Source organism: Salmo trutta, chromosome 4 (assembly GCF_901001165.1).
Source record: "Salmo trutta chromosome 4, fSalTru1.1, whole genome shotgun sequence".
Taxonomy (NCBI): domain Eukaryota; kingdom Metazoa; phylum Chordata; class Actinopteri; order Salmoniformes; family Salmonidae; genus Salmo; species Salmo trutta.
Genome location: NC_042960.1, coordinates 59862405 through 59883627, shown reverse-complemented (window position 1 = coordinate 59883627; position 21223 = coordinate 59862405). Strand labels below are relative to the sequence as shown.

The window sequence follows — 21223 nt, the reverse complement described above, 5'->3', positions numbered from 1 at the left end:
CAAGCAACCAGGGGCATGCTAAGTGTATGATTTGTGTCTGTGTCAATAGGCTCTGGACTGGACTACTTTTTCCATCCTAGCTAGAGGCTTTCTCACTCTGTATTCAGCCTAATGATGAACGTCACCATATTTCTTCCACTGGACACTGTTTGGATATGTTTTCTGAAGGAGAAAATAGATGAAATAAGTACACTGGTGTGGTAGGTACTGTAACATTTGATATATTTTGATTACGTGTGATACAGTACGTGTTGACAACCAACCATTGTCTTAGAGCTATGAGGCATGAGACAGTAAATCAGCTTTACCTGATTATATTATAATTCATCAGGTTATGTCATTGCAGACAGTGATGGTCATGAATGCACAATTAGATAAATATGTTACCACAAACTATAAATAGTATCTATCTTATCATTCCAATCTTTTAATTAAAAGACAGCATCTGTCATGATCAAAAAACATTCCTCATACCACTTCTTTCCTTTCATTGTTCTTAGATTTGAAAACAAACGTACAAATAGAAAATGCTGTCTTGGGGGAATGGAACATATTGGAATATGTCTTATGGTTAAAATAAAGCAAAAGCCCTTTTGAATTCAATCAAGTATTTTCTTATTTCAGCAACAATTATAATTCTTCCAACCTGCTCCAACCTTCCGTTCATTCTGTAATGCATTAATTCAAACAGCCATCACCTCTCTCACTCTATTCACCCTTTTCTCACTCTAGCGACTTCTCTTTCCCTCCCCTCTCTCCCCCCTCTCCCTTCCAATCTATCCCCTCTCTCCCCTCTCCCTTCCTCTCTCCTCTCTCCTATTCCTCCCATTTCCCCTCTCCCATTTCCCATTTCCCCTCTCCCCCCGTCTTCTCTTTCCCCCCTCTCCCATTTGCCCTCATCTATCCCCTCTCTCCTCTCCCCCCTCTATTTCCCTCCCCTCTCTCTCTCCATTCTCCCCTCTCCCCTGCTCTCCAGGAAGCCCTAGTGAACGCTCACTGTAGCAGCTGCTAGGTTCTTTTTTGCTGCCCTTCACATTTCACTGGTCAGCTCGCAGTAATCAACATGCGTTACCCACACAGGGCGTGATCCTAATTAACTCGCAGTGCACTGTAAAAACACACTGGGCCACATATGTGGGCCTCACAGCAGAAGTCAGCTGAACACAGCCATAGGGCCTGATGGCCCAGGCTGAGGTTAAAGGGAGATGGACATCTTAAGTAAGGTTAGAGCAAGGCTGGAGCAAGGTATGTTTGTGGCCATTTTGTTTCCCTTTTGTGCTCAGTCATAGGGTATGCTGAGATTATGGAATTCCTCTTTGTTCAGGTTTCAGCTATGAATTTCATTCAGCTATTATTTTCAATAGCTTTACTGCTGGTCAAGAGGTAGTCTGACTCCGGTAGACTTCAGGCCAAACCAGGAGGGGTGGAAGTCTAACATAACCCCTGTTTATACCTGCTGTTAACATGTGTCTTTCATCCTGATCTTGGCTAGTTACACTTATAAGATCTAATCACAATCAGATCACAATGTGCCTTTTAAACGTCTACATCTGTTTAAAATATGGGCACAATCAGAATATGGACAAAATCAGGACAAAGGACTCATGTCAACACCAGGTACAAACAGGGCTTTATACATTATGTTAACAGTACCCGTGCGCATATCATATCAGAGTGAACATGAACCTGAATGTGCAAGTGTTATGGTTGTGGCCCATATTCATTATTCATGACTGTTGATTACATCCCCTGAGTCATTGTTTATCCTTCCGTTTGATTGATTCCTAATGTATGCTGATGGACACACCATGGTTTGCAATGGAGAACCAGCAGCATATTAGCCCATGGAGAGATGCCATTTTGGGTCTGAGTGACACCCATCGCCACAGGAAAGAAGCCCCATGGGGTTATTCAATCAGGGCTCCCTGCTGAGTGACGTTATATCCACCCTCTGATCATGCTGTGATCCAATCATACTTTCTCCTCACAAATCCCTTGGGTACACTATTAGAAAAGAGGTGCTATCTAATACCTAAAACTGTTATTCGCTGTTACCCTTTGAAGAACCCTTTTTGGTTTCAGGTAGAACCCTTTCCCCAGAGTGCTCTACATAGAACCCAAAAGAGTTCTACCTAGAACCAAAAAGGGTTCTACTTGGAAACAAAAATGATTCTCTGTTACGCCTGCTCCTGTTCTCACTCTCTGGCGCTCGTGGGTGCCAAGCTGCCTTTCATTACGCACACCTGTCACCATCATTACGTGCATCAGCGCTCATTAGACTCACCTGGACTCCTTCACGTTTTGATTGCCTTCCCTATATCTGTCTGTTTCCTCTGTTTCACCCCGTTTCAGCATTATTGTCGTTTCTGTTTCCCCTGTCCAGACGCTGTCCGTATTCTGTTCCTGACCATGGTTATTAAATGTTCACTCCCTGTAACTTCTTCTCGCCTCCAGCGTCAAGCCTTGCATTCTCCTATGGGAACAGACAAATAACCCTTTTTTCTAAGAGTGTAGGGGACCCACTCTCAGAATACCATATAATTATAATGAAATCCAACTCAAGTAATGACTCACCAATCGAGGACAATGAAAGTTTGCCCAATCAAACCAAGTCATCAAATCAAAGAAAATGTATTTATATAGCCCTTCGTACATCAGCTGATATCTCAAAGTGCTGTACAGAAACCCAGCCTAAAACCCCAAACAGCAAGCAATGCATGTGAAAGAAGCACGGTGGCTAGGAAAAACTCCCTAGGAAAAATTCCCTAGAAAGGCCAAAACCTAGGAAGAAACCTAGAGAGGAACCAGGCTATGAGGGGTGGCCAGTCCTCTTCTGGCTGTGCCGGGTGGATATTATAACAGAACATGGTCAAGATGTTAAAATGTTCATAAATGACCAGCATGGTCAAATAATAATAATCATAGTAGTTGTCGAGGGTGCAACAAGTCAGCAACTCAAGAGTAAGTGTCAGTTGGCTTTTTTTCCGATCTTTGAGAGTATCTCTACCGCTCCTGCTGTCTCTAGAGAGTTGAGAACAGCAGGTCGGGGACAGGTAGCACGTCCGGTGAACAGGTCAGGGTTCCATAGCCGCAGGCAGAACAGTTGAAACTGGAGCAGCAGCACGGCCAGGTGGACTGGGGACAGCAAGGAGTCATCATGCCAGGTAGTCCTGAGGCATTGTCCTAGGGCTCAGGTCCTCCGAGAGAAAGAAAGAAAGAGAGAAAGAGAGAATTAGAGAGAGCATATTTAAATTCACACAGGACACTGGATAAGACAAGAGAAATACTCCAGATGTAACAGACTGACCCTAGCCCCCCGACACATAAACTACTGCAGCATAAATACTGGAGGCTGAGACAGGAGGGATCAGAAGACACTGTGGCCCCATCCGATGACACCCCCGGACAGGGCCAAACAGGCAGGATATAACCCCACCCACTTTGCCAAAGCACAGCCCCCACACCACTAGAGGGATGTCTCCAACCACCAACTTACCGTCCTAAGACAAGGCCGAGTATAGCCCACAAAGGGGGGGGGGGGGCCGCCAACCCAGACAGGAAGACCACAACACCATCAATACTTTATACTCAATAAAGAAACTAATTGAACTTTTGGCAAACCCAACCAGAGGGATTTGCCAAGACAGACAAATTATGGTAGTGAAAATAGTAGGGAAACTATAATGATCAAATCAAATTGTATTTGTCAAATGCGCCGAATAAAATAGGTTTAGACCTTACCGTAAAATGCTAACTTACAAGCTCGTAACCAACCATGCAGTGCAAGAAATAGAGTTAAGAATATACTTACTAAATAAACTAAAGTTTAAAAAAAGTCACAATGTAACGGCTCTCGTTGGTGGTAGGAATAGTAGACCAAAGCGCAGCGTGGAAAGTGTTCATGATTCTTTTATTTACAAAACACTTAAAACAAAAATACCAAAAGGCGAAAACGAAAGCGCACAGTTCTGTCAGGCACAGACACTAAACAGAAAACATGATCCCACAAAAACCCAAAAGGAAAATGACAACTTATATATGATCCCCAATCAGAGACAACGATAGACAGCTGCCTCTGATTGGGAACCACACTCGGCCAAAACAAAGAAATAGAAAACATAGACATTCCCACCCGAGTCACCTCCTGACCTAACCAAACATCGAGAGTAATAAGGATCTCTAAGGTCAGGGCGTGACACACAAGATATTTACATAACAATAATGAGACTATATATATTGGGGGTACCAGTATCACGTCGATGTGCGGGGTACAGGTTAGTCGAGGTGTAAAGTGACATACATAGATAATAAACAGAGAGTAGCAGCAGCGTAAAAACAAAGGGGGTCAATGTAAATAGTCCTGGTGGCCATTTGATTAATTGTTCAGCAGTCTTATGGCTTGGGGATAGAAGCTGTTAAGGAGCCTTTTGGTCCTAGACTTGGCACTCCAGTAACTCTTGCCGTGCAGTAGCAAAGAGAACAGTCTATGACTTGGGTGACTGGAGTCCCTCTTCCTCAGCGTGGCAGATGTGTTGTTTACCCTTACCACCTGGGGGCAGTCCGTCACGAAGTCCAGGATCCAGTTGCAGAGGGAGGTGTTTAGTCCAGGGTCCTTAGCTTAGTGATGAGTTTTGTGGGCGCTCTGGTGTTGAACGCTGAGCTGTAGTCAATGAACAGCAGTCTCACATAGGTGTTCCTTTTGTCCAGGTGGGAAAGGACGATGTGGAGTGTGATTGAGATTGCGTTATCTGTGGATCTGTTGAGGCTGTATGCAAATTGGAGTGGGTCTAAGGTTTCCAGCATTAGGGTGTTGTGAGCCATGACTAGCCTTTCAAAGCACTTCATGGCGACCAACATGAGCGCTATGGGGCGATAATCATTCAGGCAGGTTATCTTCGCTTTCTTGGGCACAGGGACTATGGTGATCTGTTTGAAACATGTAGGCATTACAGACTCGGTCAGGGAGAGGTTGAAAATGTCAGTGAAGATACTTGCCAGTTGGTCCGCGTATGCTGTGAGTACACGTCCTGGTAATCCGTCTGGCCCGCGGCTTTGTGAATGTTGACCTGTTTAAAGGTCTTGCTCACATTGGCTATGGAGAGCGTGATCACACAGTCGTCCGGAGATAGCTGGTGCTCTCATGCATGCTTTAGTGTTGCTTGCCTCGAAGCGAGCATAAAAGGCATTTAGCTCGTCTGGTAGTCTTGCATCACTGCGCAGCTCGCGGCTGGGTTTCCTGCCACATCTGACGGGCATCAGAGATGGTGTTGTAGGATTAAATTTTAGTCCTGTATTGACGCTTTGTATTGGTTCATTCGGGATTTCTTATAAGCGTCCAGATTAGTGTCCCGCTCCTTGAAAGTGACTGAGGTGGTATACTCCACAATACTATTGGATGAATTCCGGAACATATTCCAGTCTATGCTAGCAAAACAGTCCTGTAGTGTAGCATCCATGTCATCTGACTACTTCCGTATTGAGCAAGTCACATGTACTCCTGCTTTAGTTTTTGCTTACTAGACGTAGTTGCTCTGTCCTGCCGATACACGGAGAAGCCAGTCAGCTCTATATTATCTGCGTCATCGTTCAGCCACGTCTCTGTGAAACATAAGATATTACAGTTTTTAATGTCTCGTTGGTAGGATAGTCTTAATCGTAGATCGTCCTGTTTGTTTTCCAATGATTGCACGTTGGCCAATAATACAGAGGGTAGTGGTGGTTTACCTACTCATCTGCAAATTCTTACAAGTCATCCCGCCCACCTCCCCCTTTTTCTCTGTCTTTTCTTCACATTGATGACAGGGATTTGGGCCTTGTTTTGACAAAGCAGTATATCCTTTGCGTCGGACTCATTAAAGAAAAAATCTTTGTCCAGTTCGAGGTGAGTAATCGCTGTTCTGATGTCCAGAAGCTCTTTTCGGTCTTAAGAGATGTTAGCAGCAACATTATGTACAACAACAAAAAATAGCACAATTGGTTAGAAGCCCGTAATACAGCAACCCTCCCCTCCGGCTCCATTATACTATGGCATTTATGGCCTGATGTCAGATGATGATCTGTGTAAGAGTGAAAGAAGGACTTTGAGATCTTCCAGGGGTCTTAGGGACTGTCGTTAGAGAGGCCCTCCAGGAATAGGGCATTGGAAGTGGGGTAAGGAGGCCAGGAAGCCCAAGTGTGGCATGGGGCCCATGTGGAAGGGACGTGGGCAGAGATGTGAGTGAGCGGCAGCAGATGGACCTGACATAATTGCAGCTTGTAGATGGAGGAACCATCTGGTCTGTCAACTGTTTACTGTTTAACTCCAGGTGTGAACCAATAACCAACAGGATCAGGAAAGAGATGGTGGAAAAACTCAGCACCATTATAGAATCAACCTCACAGACAGTCTATTTGTATTTATGTTTTTAATCTGTGAAAGAGTCTGTGAAAAAGCATTGAATCTTGCTCTGCCACAGTAGTGATTTGTGTAAATGCTGTTATAACTGACAGAAAATGAACATGAATTATAATTCAAATCTACAGTACAATATATTTTACAAAGATATATGACTGCTTTCTTTCTGTTATCTCACAAATGTCTGTCTGCATGGAACAAATTAATGGACACAATAGCCTGAACACAACTGAGTTTGTACGTTGTATCTCAATTACAGAGATACACTTCAGCTAATGATCTTAAAAATATATATTCAGATATGAGTGGCTGGCTGTTTATGACATCAAATGACATATTAGAACTCAATCATTTAATAGGATCTGTGGTTTATGCATCAATTCTCTGATATTAGAAATAATCTAACAGTAATATTAATTAACATTCAAATTAATATCTTTCAGAGAAGGAAATATCATCCAGCCTTTTCTGCCAGCAGGCATATTTAAATCTTTGAACTGGATCAACACTCTTTTAGACGGCTCTTCAATGTTATCTCTGGCTGCACTGCTGAACTGCACAGATTGTTACATGCCTCTCCATGCTGCCACTAGATAAACACACTAAAAGAGTGTGGGTGTCTGTATAGAGATGGGCAGAATGAGGGAAGGTGCAGTGGAAGTGGAACGGTAGTGTATATTTCCAATTCCCCTGATCACTGGGCCTTACATTAGTCATTCCTGTCTTTGTGACTCAATTATCGGCTGATGTGCTGGCTGTACCCTCTTTCCTCACGTGCCGCCTGGCCTTAATTGCCCACCTAGGTCTTCCTACAGAAATAAATTAACCATCAGGTCCACAGTCGGTTAGGAGATTAAATGGATTCTTGGCATTACTGAAAAGTTAATGATAAGATAAATGGGATCTTAATTATTCGCCTGGGTTTAAAAGCAGATTTTAAACGCTTATTTTAAGGAAAATCAACAACAAAATTTTTGTTTATTATTGTTCTGAATTACTCTGGCTGTTCTTGATTATGGTGCATAATGTAATGAGACTATATTGCTATAGATGTACTGTATATCAGGAGGGTATTATCATACAGTTGAAGTCGGAAGTTTACATACACTTAGGTTGGAGTCATTAAAACTCGTTTTTCAACCACTCCGCACATTTCTTGTTAACAAACTATAGTTTTGGCAAGTCGGTTAGGACATCTACTTTGTGCATGAGACAAGTAATTTTTACAACAATTGTTTACAGACAGATATAATTCACTGTATCACAATTCCAGTGGGTCAGAAGTTTACATACACTAAGTTGACTGTGCCTTTAAACAGCTTGGAAAATTCCAGAACATTATGTCATGGCTTTAGAAGCTTCTGATAGGCTAATTGACATAATTAGAGTCAATTGGAGGTGTACCTATGGATGTATTTCAAGGCCTACCTTCAAACTCAGTGCCTCAAAAGAAATCAGCCAAGACCTCCACAAGTCTGGTTCATCCTTGGGAGCAATTTACAAACGCCTGAAGATACCACATTCATCTGCACAAACAACAGTACGCAAGTATAAACACCATGGGATCAAGCAGCCGGCATACCGCTTGGAAGGAGACTCGTTCTGTCTCCTAGAAATGAACATACTTTGGTGCAAAAAGTGCAAATCAATCCCAGAACAAAAGCAAAGGACCTTGTGAAGATGCTGGAGGAAACAGGTACAAAAGTATCTATATCCACAGTAAAACGAGTCCTATATCGACTTAACCTGAAAGGCCGCTCAGCAAGGAAGAAGCCACTGCTCCAAAACCGCCATAAAAAAAGCCAGACTACGGTTTGCAACTGCACATTGGGACAAAGATCATACTTTTTGGAGAAATATCCTCTGGTCTGATGAAACAAAAATAGAACTGTTTGGCCATAATGACCATCGTTATGTTTGGAGGATAAAGGGGAGGCTTGCAAGCCGAAGACCACCATCCCAACCGTGAAGCATGGGGGTAGCAGCATCATGTTGTGGGAGTGCTTTGTTGCAGGAGGGACTGGTGCACTTCACAAAATAGATGGCATCATGAGGAAAGAAAATTAATTGGATATATTGAAGCAACATCTCAAGACATCAGTCAGGAAGTTAAAGTTTGGTCGCAAATGGGTCTTCCAAATCGACAATGACCCCAAGCATACTTCCAAAGTTGTGGCAAAGTGGCTTAAGGACAACAATGTCAAGGTATTGGAGTGGCCATCACAAAGCCCTGACCTCAATCCCATAGAACATTTTTGGGCAGAACTGAAAAGGCGTGTGCGAGCAAGGAGGCCTACAAACCTGACTCAGTTCCACCAGCTCTGTCAGAAGGAATGGGCCAAAAATTCACCCAACTTATTGTGGGAAGCTTGTGGAAGGCTTCCCGAAACGTTTGACTGAAGTTAAACAATTTAAAGGCAATGCTACCAAATACTAATTGAGTGTATGTAAACTTCTGACCCACTGGGAATGTGATGAAAGAAATAAAAGCTGAAATAAATCACTCTCTACTATTATTCTGACATTTCACATTATTAAAATAAAATGGTGATACTAACTGACCTAAGACAGGGAATTTTTACTAGGATTAAATGTCAGGAATTGTGAAACTGAGTTTAAATGTATTTGGCTAAGGTGTATGTAAACTTCAGACTTCAATTGTAGATGTTAGAAAAGCATGTTTTGACAAATGTTTTAAGACAAGAAGATTGATAGAGACAGACTGGAGAGGAAGAATTAACAAGGATTTGCATAGAAACATCCCATTAGTGAGCTATCAATTTATTTATGTTGTACATTTGCATAAGTATGACGTCTGCCGTCTTCCTAACTCCCCATAGTTTCCCAGTCAAACATCAAGGTTTGTTCTGATAGTAAGCTATACCTTTAATCACAGCTGATTAAAATGAAATGCGGTCTAATTTACAAATGCTAATAACAAAAAAGGAATGGCTCACATATACTGTATATACGTGAATGTACATATTGCATCTTGCTCTGTGTCTTTATAATGTGCGTTGTTGAATCTTCAGAATACTTCTCAAGGCCAGACTCCTGTGATCTAAAAAGTAGAAGGGCATATAATGAATACACCAGTTTTGCCCCAGACTTCCCACACCTCTGTTCAGCCCTGCTTTGATCATATGTTTATATACTTATTTTATCCAGCTCCAGGATTATATATATTCAAATTTACCATGATAAACATACACTATAAATTACAAAAGTTCAGCAGGGCCACAGCTTTGAGAGTGCCGGAGAAACCTGCAAGTGAGGCATATTTTGAGAGTGAGTGGCTTAACCAGATGGGAGCGCGAGAGAACAGTTCATCACCATAGCACATGTGCAGGTGCATCTAGAGTAAGGCCTCACAAAGATAGATAGATAGAGAGAGAGAGAGAGAGAGAGAGAGAGAGAGAGAGAGAGAGAGAGAGAGAGAGAGAGAGAGAGAGAGAGAGAGAGAGAGAGAGAGAGAGAGAGAGAGAGAGAGAGAGAGAGAGAGAGAGAGAGAGAGAGAGAGAGAGAGAGAGAGAGAGAGAGAGAGAGAGAGAAGGGGGTAAAGGGATAACAATAGAGTACAGCGAGAGTGAGAGCTACTACTACAGAGGAGAGATGGACAGAATAGCTTACCATAGATATACGGGAAGAAAGCAAAGGTCAGAGAGAAAAAGAATGATACAGGGAAAGAGAGAGAACAACAATCCTCACAGATGAGACCCAATCCCATCTGCTTCATGCACCAATAAATATATCAGCCAAATTGTTTCATATTCTCACCAACCATGCGTGTTTAAAAATAACGTGGGGCAGTGGCGCTTTGAAGTCAGCCTTGTGCATGTGTGTCATAATTTCATGCACTTTTCAAATCTGAAAGAGTTTCTCTGAATAAACATCTGAGCTGCCAGCCTATTGAATACAACAGAGCACTATGTTCAACCTGATCTAAAGCAAATCAGAGCACAAAGGTTTATGAGCTAATTAGTAGATTCATCTGATGCAGAGATGGTGTTGCACTTTTCCACAATTAGTTTGGTATGACACAGATCTGATGGTGTGAGCTGTAAAGATCTCTGAGCTGATACAGATTCTATTTCCTTCATGTATCTTTGGAAATTATATACATTGACCTAATCTTCACATTTTATCATTGACCTTTGCGGCATTTGAGACCTAAGATAATTTTCTACTACAACAGTCGTTTGGTTCCACATCCTGTTTCCCTGAGGGATTATGCCTTGTTTTCCTCCTGGTAATGACATTACTACTGCATGTGCTTCAATGTACCAATATTGCAATCAGGCTTGGGGTTGATCATTCTGGGGCATCTTCAAAACAGCCTTTCTGAATTTTAATGTCAGAGAAAATCCTTTTCGTTCCTCTAATGAGCAACTGTAATTAGTGTTTGTACAAAGGAACACAGACTCTCCCTTATTACCATAGTAGTGTTTAATGAGCATCGTCAACATGGAGCACTAATTACAAAGATAAACAAATGGGATAAAACATTTCATACCTATATTTATGTGAAACGGTATGTGGGTGATAAAGATTCTGTCACTTGTCAAGTTTAGAAGACATTTTTTTCAATTCTATGTACACCATTCAGATGTTTGACATTTAGAATAGCCTAATGCACAGTCAAAATCAAGGTTCAGAAGCGGTAAGCAGTTACATGACTTTCACACCTCTATTATAACCATGAGACACATTTCTGTGTGAATAGCGTATGTATACATAGCAAATTCTCCAGTGTTAAATCAATATTGAGAGTGTTAAATGTAACACTGTTCCAGTGTCAAAACGAGTCCACACTTTTCAGTTTTAAGTTCACACTGCTTAGTGTAAAGCAATTTTTGCATATTTCCCAGTGTGCCTTGCCTATCGAGTGAATTGTAGAGTTACCACCCATGAGTGTATTTGTTAGTGACGAAGACAGGGTTGTTGCATTCATTCATTATAAGTCCGTGGCCTTCACCAAGTGAGATCTTAAGTCAATATGTTATCATTAAAATGTAATTATATAATACATATTTCATAAGGACTCATTTTGAGGGTCTAGTTTTACCCGAATAGAGTAGCCTGAAACTCATGGTATACAGGCTACATCAGGCTTGCAAGTCACATTGTGCTGGTTTGTAAAGTGGTGTGTAATTCCAATTGGAATCCAGCCAGAGTGGGGATATCCAACATTTGGAATTTTGATTTACCCGCAACCTGCATTTAGGATGACTGCCAGGGTTGGGAAGACTAAAATGAGAATATGTTAAACATGTAAACTTGAACAACCATTTCAGTAACTGGCACAATATATCCAAGTAACAGATTGGATTAGTTTAGAGACATGTTATTTATATTTGAGTAGCATAATATTAAAGAATCAATCAAAGTACATGCAAAAATACAGATATTGAAACAAAAAATGTTAAAAAATCCAGCCTGCAATAGAGCATGCTGGGAAATAATTATGGCTGTGGTTTTGGGTCAACTCTGGTTATTTACACCAACACTGGGGTTCTTTTACACCGATGAGCGTTAATTCAACACTTACAGTGTTAATTCTGAATAAACACAAAAAAAATTACACTGATAAACCAACACTAGCTAACACTGGCCAATTTGCTGTGTAGCTGAACTGACAATGCTTCAAATGCTTTAGAGTGTGGTTAGATTGAGCTGGTGACTTTATCTGAAAGCTGCTTGAGAAGGTCAAACTAAACTTACAAAACTCCCTTTACCGTGAGTGTCAAACTTCACCACTTTGGAGGGCAACCTGGCATTGGATGGGTGTGTTTTGTGTGGAATGGTGTGTTTGGGAGGGTTAAGCCGGACACCTCAGGAATCCTTTCATTTTCAGACGCTGCTGCTGCTGGGATCAGCCCATTAGCTAGTCCTGGAGAACACCACCAGCAGAGAACCTGCTGGGCCAACGATATGGACCGCTCATCGCTCTGCCAATTTACTGGGCAATTAGTCTCTACAAGTCACAAGGGTCAGGCACACTGCCTCGACACCGGGTAAAAAACCTGACTTAGAACATTCTGCAATCCAATGATAAAGAACTTTTAAGATGTGTTTCTGTGTTTTTTTCTCTATCCAGAGCAAAAGCATAGACAGAGAACGTGGTCCAATTTAGGCATTTACCTGAGGAGGTCACCTTTGAACACCTGTACATTTTCCTCTGCTGTCTTTAGACTTTTGTGAGGACACTGTTGTCCCTGACGATCATGATAGTTTCCTGTTGATATGAACGTAAACCCAGGGTAGGATTGCCCTACTGTTGGCATTTGCAGTGTGATATGATTTAGAAGGAAAACATAAGATTCCAACAAATATTGCTGGTGTGCTCATGGGACATACATGACTTTTGACAGTGCCTTGATCAAATTAAGCTAAAAGCTGTCAAATCAGAAAACACACACTCAGACACTCACATTCAATTAACATGCATTTCACAGTACACCATTTCATCCATTTGTTTTTATCTAGAATAGAAAACATTGTTTAATGCCACCAGAAAGATTATTTATATATATATATATATATATATATATATATATAAATAATATATATATATATATATATATATTATTATCTCTGGTAGAAATGAGCATAATAATTGAAATAGCATGAAATTATAAGATGGTATCCCCCTTCTAAAGACACGTGCAAAAACACACACACACACACACACACACACACACACACACACACACACACACACACAGGGGGCTGTTAGATTTAATGAACAACACAAGACCTTTGACCCTTTTGCTGTGATGTTGACTTTGGTTTAATGAATATTTGCTACATTAAAACATAATTAAGAAATTGCTGAATTTTTATGTTAACCGGTCAGCATTGGAAATGGAACATGCATATTATCCACATCTATCCAGTAGATGTAAGGTTCACAGATCATTTCCAAAGGCCATAGTTGTGAGAATGTACAGAACTGTACGCAGCTCTGGTGACTTTTCTACTCCAAAACTAATACAAATAAAATGATGGCGACCCCATTAAGATGTGTTTCTGTGTTTTTTTCTCTATCCGGAGCAAAAGCATAGACAGAGAACGTGGTCCAATTTAGGCATTTACCTGAGGAGGTCACCTTTGAACACCTGTATATAATTATCCCCTACAAAAATAACCCAAACACCTATTGGTCCATATTATCAGGCTGGTGTGTTATTTTGCAATAAGCATTATAACCTGTAGCCCAACTGAAGCAGCATTTGATTACATTTTATATTGCTTCAAAATCTACACTTGAAATATGTATACCCTCCTGAGACCCAGCAAAGAAACATGTATTTTTCACATAAATGTTTGGGGTGAAAAACATGTTATAAAGATTATTTATTTGTACAATATGTGCACTGTAGTGGCCATTAGGACTCAGTTGATAGTAAATCGTTTATTTATTAGTCATATACCCATGATATGTACGTGGAGTACGCAGTGCAACGAAATACTTACTTACAGGTTCCCCTTTCGATAATACAACAACAATAGGAAAGTAATTGAGTGAATAAAGACTACAAAAAAAGCTCAATGAATAAGACACAGGATATACATTTAGCAAAAATATAATACAAGGAGAACATTTTGAAGAACCAGAAAGAAAAATGTTCAAGGTGACACCACACATGTGATGTCATTGAGCCCAAAATGTCCTCTCAAAGGTACAATAGGACCGAACACAGTGGCAAGTATGACCTTAGAGATATGGACCAAATACTAATGTCCATTAGAGAGTAAAGAAATGCATTTCTGGGTCTCTGGAGATACTAGATACAACCCCTCAAAGGAGCTACATATAGGGGAATGGGTTTTATATTGTTTTTATGAGATGTCCTAAGATTGTAACTAAAAGTGATGACTCGTGTGTGAAACTGGTCTCATCGTCTTTCATATACTTTTTACCTCAATGACACATCCCAGTCTTCAACATTACCATATGTCGACGCCTTACTGCTGATTCCTGGGTTACTCTGACAAAAAGGGACAAATCCCCGTCTGTTACTCTTTGTCTTCTTCTAATTACCAATTTCCATATTGGCGGTCTTTGCCAGACCGGGAGATGATTCTGTTTCTAACACCTTTTGGGAACTTAATTCATTTTGCTAAAGTGTCTTAATAATTACAGTGACATCAAGGTTAATTGCCTAATCTCTATTGCCATAGAGGTATCCTGTTCAAATCCCCACACAATCTGTTCCATAAATGGCAGCCAGACGATCCCTGTTACAGAGGGAGGCTGTGACCTAAATAACGTTTTTCACAAACTCCAGGTACTTCCTGACCAGGGACTTGTAGAAACTGTTGTCAATTAGTGATGTGTCATACTAGAAAGGTTCAACGGAGAAGTGCAACCTGTGCATATGGATCTATACGTGTTCTTTGGTGGTCTGAAGTCTTGTTCATATCGAGAGGAAGTATGTTGTGTCACAGCAATCGGAGACTGACACCACGACAGAACTCCTGTGGTTCTGTCCTGCTGTTATTGTTATTGTAGTTTAGTAATTACCGAGGTTAGCTAGCCAGCTACTGCCGTCCCCCGCGACGCCATTTTTCCTAACCCAGCCAACTAGTAACACTGTAGAAACTAAAATACATTACAAAGGAACGTCTTGACTAGTGTTATGTTAGCTAGCTACAAAGTTGCTTTGGTATCATGACAAGGTGTAGTACTGAAACTATCGAGGTCACCTAGCCAGCTACACCTAGCCAGCTACACGGTCAAACAAAGTCAACAACGCAGCCACTGCTAGCTAGCCTACTCCACCAGCCAGCAGTACTGTATCATTTCCGTCATTTTAGTCAATAGATTTTCTGCAACGTAAGCTTAACTTTCTGAACATTCGAGACGTGTAGTCCACTTGTCATTCCAATCTCCTTTGCATTAGCGTAGCCTCTTCTGTAGCTTGTCAACTATGTGTCTGTCTATCCCGGTTCTCTCCACTCTGCACAGGCCATACAAACGCTTCACACCGCGTGGCCGCTGCCACTCTAACCTGGTGGTCCCAGCGCGCACGACCCACGTGGAGTTCCAGGTCTCTGGCAGCCTCTGGAACTGCCGGTCTGCGGCCAACAAGGCTGAGTTCATCTCAGCCTATGCTACCCTCCAGTCCCTAGACTTCCTGGCGCTGACGGAAACATGGATCACCACAGATAACACTGCTACTCCTACTGCTCTCTCCTCGTCTGGCCACGTGTTCTCACATACCCCTAGAGCATCGAGCCAGCGGGGTGGTGGCACTGGAATCCTCATCTCTCCCAAGTGGACATTCTCTCTTTCTCCCCTGACCCATCTGTCTATCTCCTCATTTGAATTCCATGCTGTCACAGTTACCAGCCCTTTCAAGCTTAACATCCTCATCATTTATCGCCCTCCAGGTTCCCTTGGAGAGTTCATCAATGAGCTTGACGCCTTGATAAGTTCCTTCCCTGAGGATGGCTCACCTCTCACAGTTCTGGGTGACTTTAACCTCCCCACGTCTACCTTCGACTCATTCCTCTCTGCCTCCTTCTTTCCACTCCTCTCCTCTTTTGACCTCACCCTCTCACCTTCCCCCCCTACTCACAAGGCAGGCAATACGCTTGACCTCATCTTTACTAGATGCTGTTCTTCCGCTAATCTCATTGCAACTCCTCTCCAAGTCTCCGACCACTACCTTGTATCCTTTTCCCTCTCGCTCTCATCAAAAACTTCTCACTCTGCCCCTACTCGGATGGTATTGCGCCGTCCCAACCTTCGCTCTCTCTCTCCTGCTACTCTCTCCTCTTCCATCCTATCATCTCTTCCCTCTGCTCAAACCTTCTCCAACCTATCTCCTGATTTTGCCTCCTCAACCCTCCTCTCCTCCCTCTCTGTATCCTTTGATTTTCTCTGTCCCCTATCCTCCAGGCCGGCTCGGCCCTCCCCTCCTGCTCCGTGGCTCGACGACTCACTGCGAGCTCACAGAACAGGGCTCCGGGCAGCCGAGCGGAAATGGAGGAAAACTCGCCTCCCTGCGGACCTCGCATCCTTTCACTCCCTCCTCTCTACATTTTCCTCTTCTGTCTCTGCTGCTAAAGCCACTTTCTACCACTCTAAATTCCAAGCATCTGCCTCTAACCCTAGGAAGCTTTTTGCTACCTTCTCCTCCCTCCTGAATCCTCCTCCCCCTCCCCCCCCCCCTCCTCCCTCACTGCGGATGACTTCGTCAACCATTTTGAAAAGAAGGTTGACGACATCCGATCCTCGTTTGCTAAGTCAAGCGACACCGCTGGTCCTGCTCACACTGCCCTACCCTGTGCTTTGACCTCTTTCTCCCCCCTCTCTCCAGATGAAATCTCGCGTCTTGTGACGGCCGGCCGCCCAACAACCTGCCCACTTGACCCTATCCCCTCCTCTCTTCTCCAGACCATTTCCGGAGACCTTCTCCCCTACCTCACCTCGCTCATCAACTCATCCTTGACCGCTGGCTACGTCCCTTCCGTCTTCAAGAGAGCGAGAGTTGCACCCCTTCTGAAAAAACCTACACTCGATCCCTCCGATGTCAACAACTACAGACCAGTATCCCTTCTTTCTTTTCTCTCCAAAACTCTTGAACGTGCCGTCCTTGGCCAGCTCTCCTGCTATCTCTCTCAGAACGACCTTCTTGATCCTAATCAGTCAGGTTTCAAGACTGGGCATTCAACTGAGACTGCCCTTCTCTGTGTCACGGAGGCTCTCCGCACTGCTAAAGCTAACTCTCTCTCCTCTGCTCTCATCCTTCTAGACCTATCTGCTGCCTTTGATACTGTGAACCATCAGATCCTCCTCTCCACCCTCTCCGAGCTGGGCATCTCCGGCGCGGCCCACGCTTGGATTGCATCCTACCTGACAGGTCGCTCCTACCAGGTGGCGTGGCGAGAAGCTGTCTCCGCACCACGTGCTCTCACCACTGGTGTCCCCCAGGGCTCTGTTCTAGGCCCTCTCCTATTCTCGCTATACACCAAGTCACTTGGCTCTGTCATATCCTCACACGGTCTCTCCTATCATTGCTATGCAGACGACACACAATTAATCTTCTCCTTTCCCCCTTCTGACAACCAGGTGGCGAATCGCATCTCTGCATGTCTGGCAGACATATCAGTGTGGATGACGGATCACCACCTCAAGCTGAACCTCGGCAAGACGGAGCTGCTCTTCCTCCCGGGGAAGGACTGCCCGTTCCATGATCTCGCCATCACGGTTGACAACTCCCTTGTGTCCTCCTCCCAGAGTGCTAAGAACCTTGGCGTGATCCTGGACAACACCCTGTCGTTCTCCACTAACATCAAGGCGGTGACCCGATCCTGTAGGTTCATGCTCTACAACATTCGCAGAGTACGACCCTGCCTCACACAGGAAGCGGCGCAGGTCCTAATCCAGGCACTTGTCATCTCCCGTCTGGATTACTGCAACTCGCTGTTGGCTGGGCTCCCTGCCTGTGCCATCAAACCCCTACAACTCATCCAGAACGCCGCAGCCCGTCTGGTGTTCAACCTTCCCAAGTTCTCTCACGTCACCCCGCTCCTCCGCACACTCCACTGGCTTCCAGTTGAAGCTCGCATCCGCTACAAGACCATGGTGCTTGCCTACGGAGCTGTGAGGGGAACGGCACCTCCGTACCTTCAGGCTCTGATCAGGCCCTACACCCAAACAAGGGCACTGCGTTCATCCACCTCTGGCCTGCTCGCCTCCCTACCTCTGAGGAAGCACAGTTCCCGCTCAGCCCAGTCAAAACTGTTCGCCGCTCTGGCACCCCAATGGTGGAACAATCTCCCTCACGATGCCAGGACAGCGGAGTCAATCACCACCTTCCGGAGACACCTGAAATCCCACCTCTTTAAGGAATACCTGGGATAGGATAAAGTATTCCTTCTAACCCCCCCCCCCCCCCCCTTTAAAGGATTTAGATGCACTATTGTAAAGTGTTTGTTCTACTGGATATTATAGGTGAATGCACCAATGTGTAAGTCGCTCTGGATAAGAGCGTCTGCTAAATGACTTAAATGTAAATGTAATTGTCCCAGTGCTGAAGCACAGTTGGAGCGCACAGCTTGATGTAGACATGACGAACACGATAGCCATTTAACATGAATCATTAAGGACTCTATCTCGACTAACCAAACACATTGGTTGATCAGGCTGCTGTCGAACAGTGGAATAACATCCAAGGGCATGTTGGCTTTCAAATAGCTATTAGCATGAAGCATCATCAAGACATTCAAATGCCTCTTTATCAACGCTATACATTCATTTGATGAACATAGCTGTTACCACTTGAGCAGGCTGCATATGGAGTTTTAATTACAACAGGACAAAACGGATGGTTTCTCATCACAGTTTCCACAGGGAAAGTGCATGGGAGACTGGGCTTTTACTTTAATCAAAAGACACTTAGATGTCATAGTTTTTTATGTCTGCCTTTGGCTTTTGTTTTGTTCATGTTAGAGTTGTTTGTGTAGTTTCTGATAGAGAGAGTAGAACTTTGGTCAACCATCTCTACTCTCTACTAGTGTGAGTGTTCACACATATGGTGGGAGTATTTTCCTGGCCTTTGTTGCGTTGCAAAATTATTCCAATTAAATGTTCATGTGCTGATATCCTGCCGTGCAGTGACACACAACATTTAACTTAATTTAAGTGGTAGTTAAGGCAGGAAAATTAACAGATGAAATGGATGAAATTTGTAAATTACAGTAATGTAACATTTAAATCAAAATTCTTGCCCTAAATATGAGGTAATAACGGAACACAAAAGGAGATTCATTGCACTTCCACTCTTCCAATTCTTGACACAAGGAAAGTTGTGATGCCTATAGCCCAGCAGCAGCGTTCAGGCATGGGGCTAGTTGTAGAGCAGAGCAGCATCCTGGGTGATGGATGTTGGTGTCAGCCACTACCATTCTCGGGTCCAGGGAGGATGTGGTGGACATTTGCCAGCACCAGCCCAGGTCTTGTGACAGGAGTCCCTGAAGCATGTCTATGGCCGGAGAAAAAGGTCAGCAATCTGGGATTAATAAGAGGACCAATCAGGCGCCATTTATAACAAACTATTATACATTTCAAAAGCTGAACTTCCTCAAAGTTTGTATGTGCATCCGAATAGATATTTAATCCATTTGATGTATATTTTAATATTTCCTCAGACTTCATTACACTATTAATTAGGATTGGTAAAAAAAATATACACTACAGAGAGAGGTGAACCTATTTCAGGAGAAGAAGACAATTGCAAACAATTGTAATAAGCCTAGAATTAATGATCCTTTCTTAATTTCACGTGATCCCCAGAGGGCTTAGACAATATTTACTCACTAATTTAGAGATCAAAGACTTTGGGAGCAATCCAGAGCATACAGCAAGACAATAATATTGGTGTTAGTCTGACATCATCTCAAAGTGTGTCAGAACAAATATTTTTTTCTTTAATCAATTAGTCACTACATGTTCAGCAGAGCTAATACCGCCACCAAAATCTGAGATGAATATCTGTGATTGTACATCAGGCACTAAATAAGACAGTTCAAATATTTAGCCACATTAAATCCTTGAGAGTGAGAGAAAAATACAAAAAGTTGCTAGCGGGAGACTACATGAAAGTGTTAAGAGGTTCTCAGCCAAGCCGGAGGCAGCACAGCTGGTTACAGGATCTCAGTCTGGCCTTGCCATGACTGTCACAGCGGCCCTTGGAGCAACATTACGCCAGGCCTCATTTCAACTCTCTCCCTTCTGCACTTCCCACAATAACTAGATCTCTGTACTGTCCCCCTTTCACTTCCTCAAGTCCAAATATGATGCACACCCCATGGACCAGAGGTGGGTTTCCCAACTCCTCTGTAGCTAAATGTTATTTCTCCCTTAGATGACCCAGACTCCACAGATTCTGTCCCTATACTCCAACCACCAAGGTTGTGTATGATATCCAATATACGTATGTTGTTCATATTGTTCCAGTGTTGCTCTGTCATGATCCAATCCCATACTGTTAACTGTTAACATCCAGTAAATGCATCATTGGGCACATGCTAAACAATACAGATTATAGATGATATCATTAATACCGCTGATCCATTAGACTGAGGCTAATGGCAATGGGAACTCCGAAGTGTATTCTTCACAAGGGCTCTAGTAAATCAGGCAATGGCTAATGGACCTGTATTAACTGATTCATTATCATACATAAGGCCATGTACAGTATGTGGAATATTTTAAGTCCAGAATCAAAATGGCATATTCAAGGCATTGGCGCGTGCATGGACTCTGACTTCGGTAGAGGGATGGCAGAGGAACAGAGTATTGGATTTAGATCTTTGCATCTTTAGTTTGGGTTTTAAAGTTACTCAGGATTCTTGTGGGTGAAGAAATGTAAGACATGTTGTCAGATAATTTGATTAAGATTTACATCCAATAAAAACATATATACTGTACAAGCAGTTCTTTTCACCAGGAGGTGCTGTGTCAAAGTCAATGATATGTTCCCAAGGAAAATATAGTGCTGACAAAGTGGGATATCATTAACGCCAAAAACTTGCTTACAGTAAATGACATTACATTTTTCATGCAGAGTAATGGTTCATGCTCAAGCAATCAGGTGGGCCTTTCTATAACAACAGCAGCATTGTGGGTCATAGAAGTCACATTATCTACATTCATGTTGATAGCCCATTTATCTCACTTTAAAACATGACAATGGGAGCGACCCCATCAATGCGCTGATGACATGAAGTGAAGGTTAACGGTTTTTAGAATGCAGAGCACATTTCGTGGAATAGGCCGCCATCCTCTAGCAAACAATGCATTTCATTTTGTGTTTA

The 21223-nt window shown here is 42.9% G+C and overlaps 1 protein-coding gene across 2 annotated transcripts in view; it reads left to right on the top strand.

The window, feature by feature from the left end:
* The window catches only part of LOC115192752 (chemokine-like protein TAFA-5), a 193065-nt gene that overhangs the window by 170277 nt on the left and 1565 nt on the right, over positions 1 to 21223 (top strand). The gene's annotated exons all lie outside the window — the stretch shown is intronic.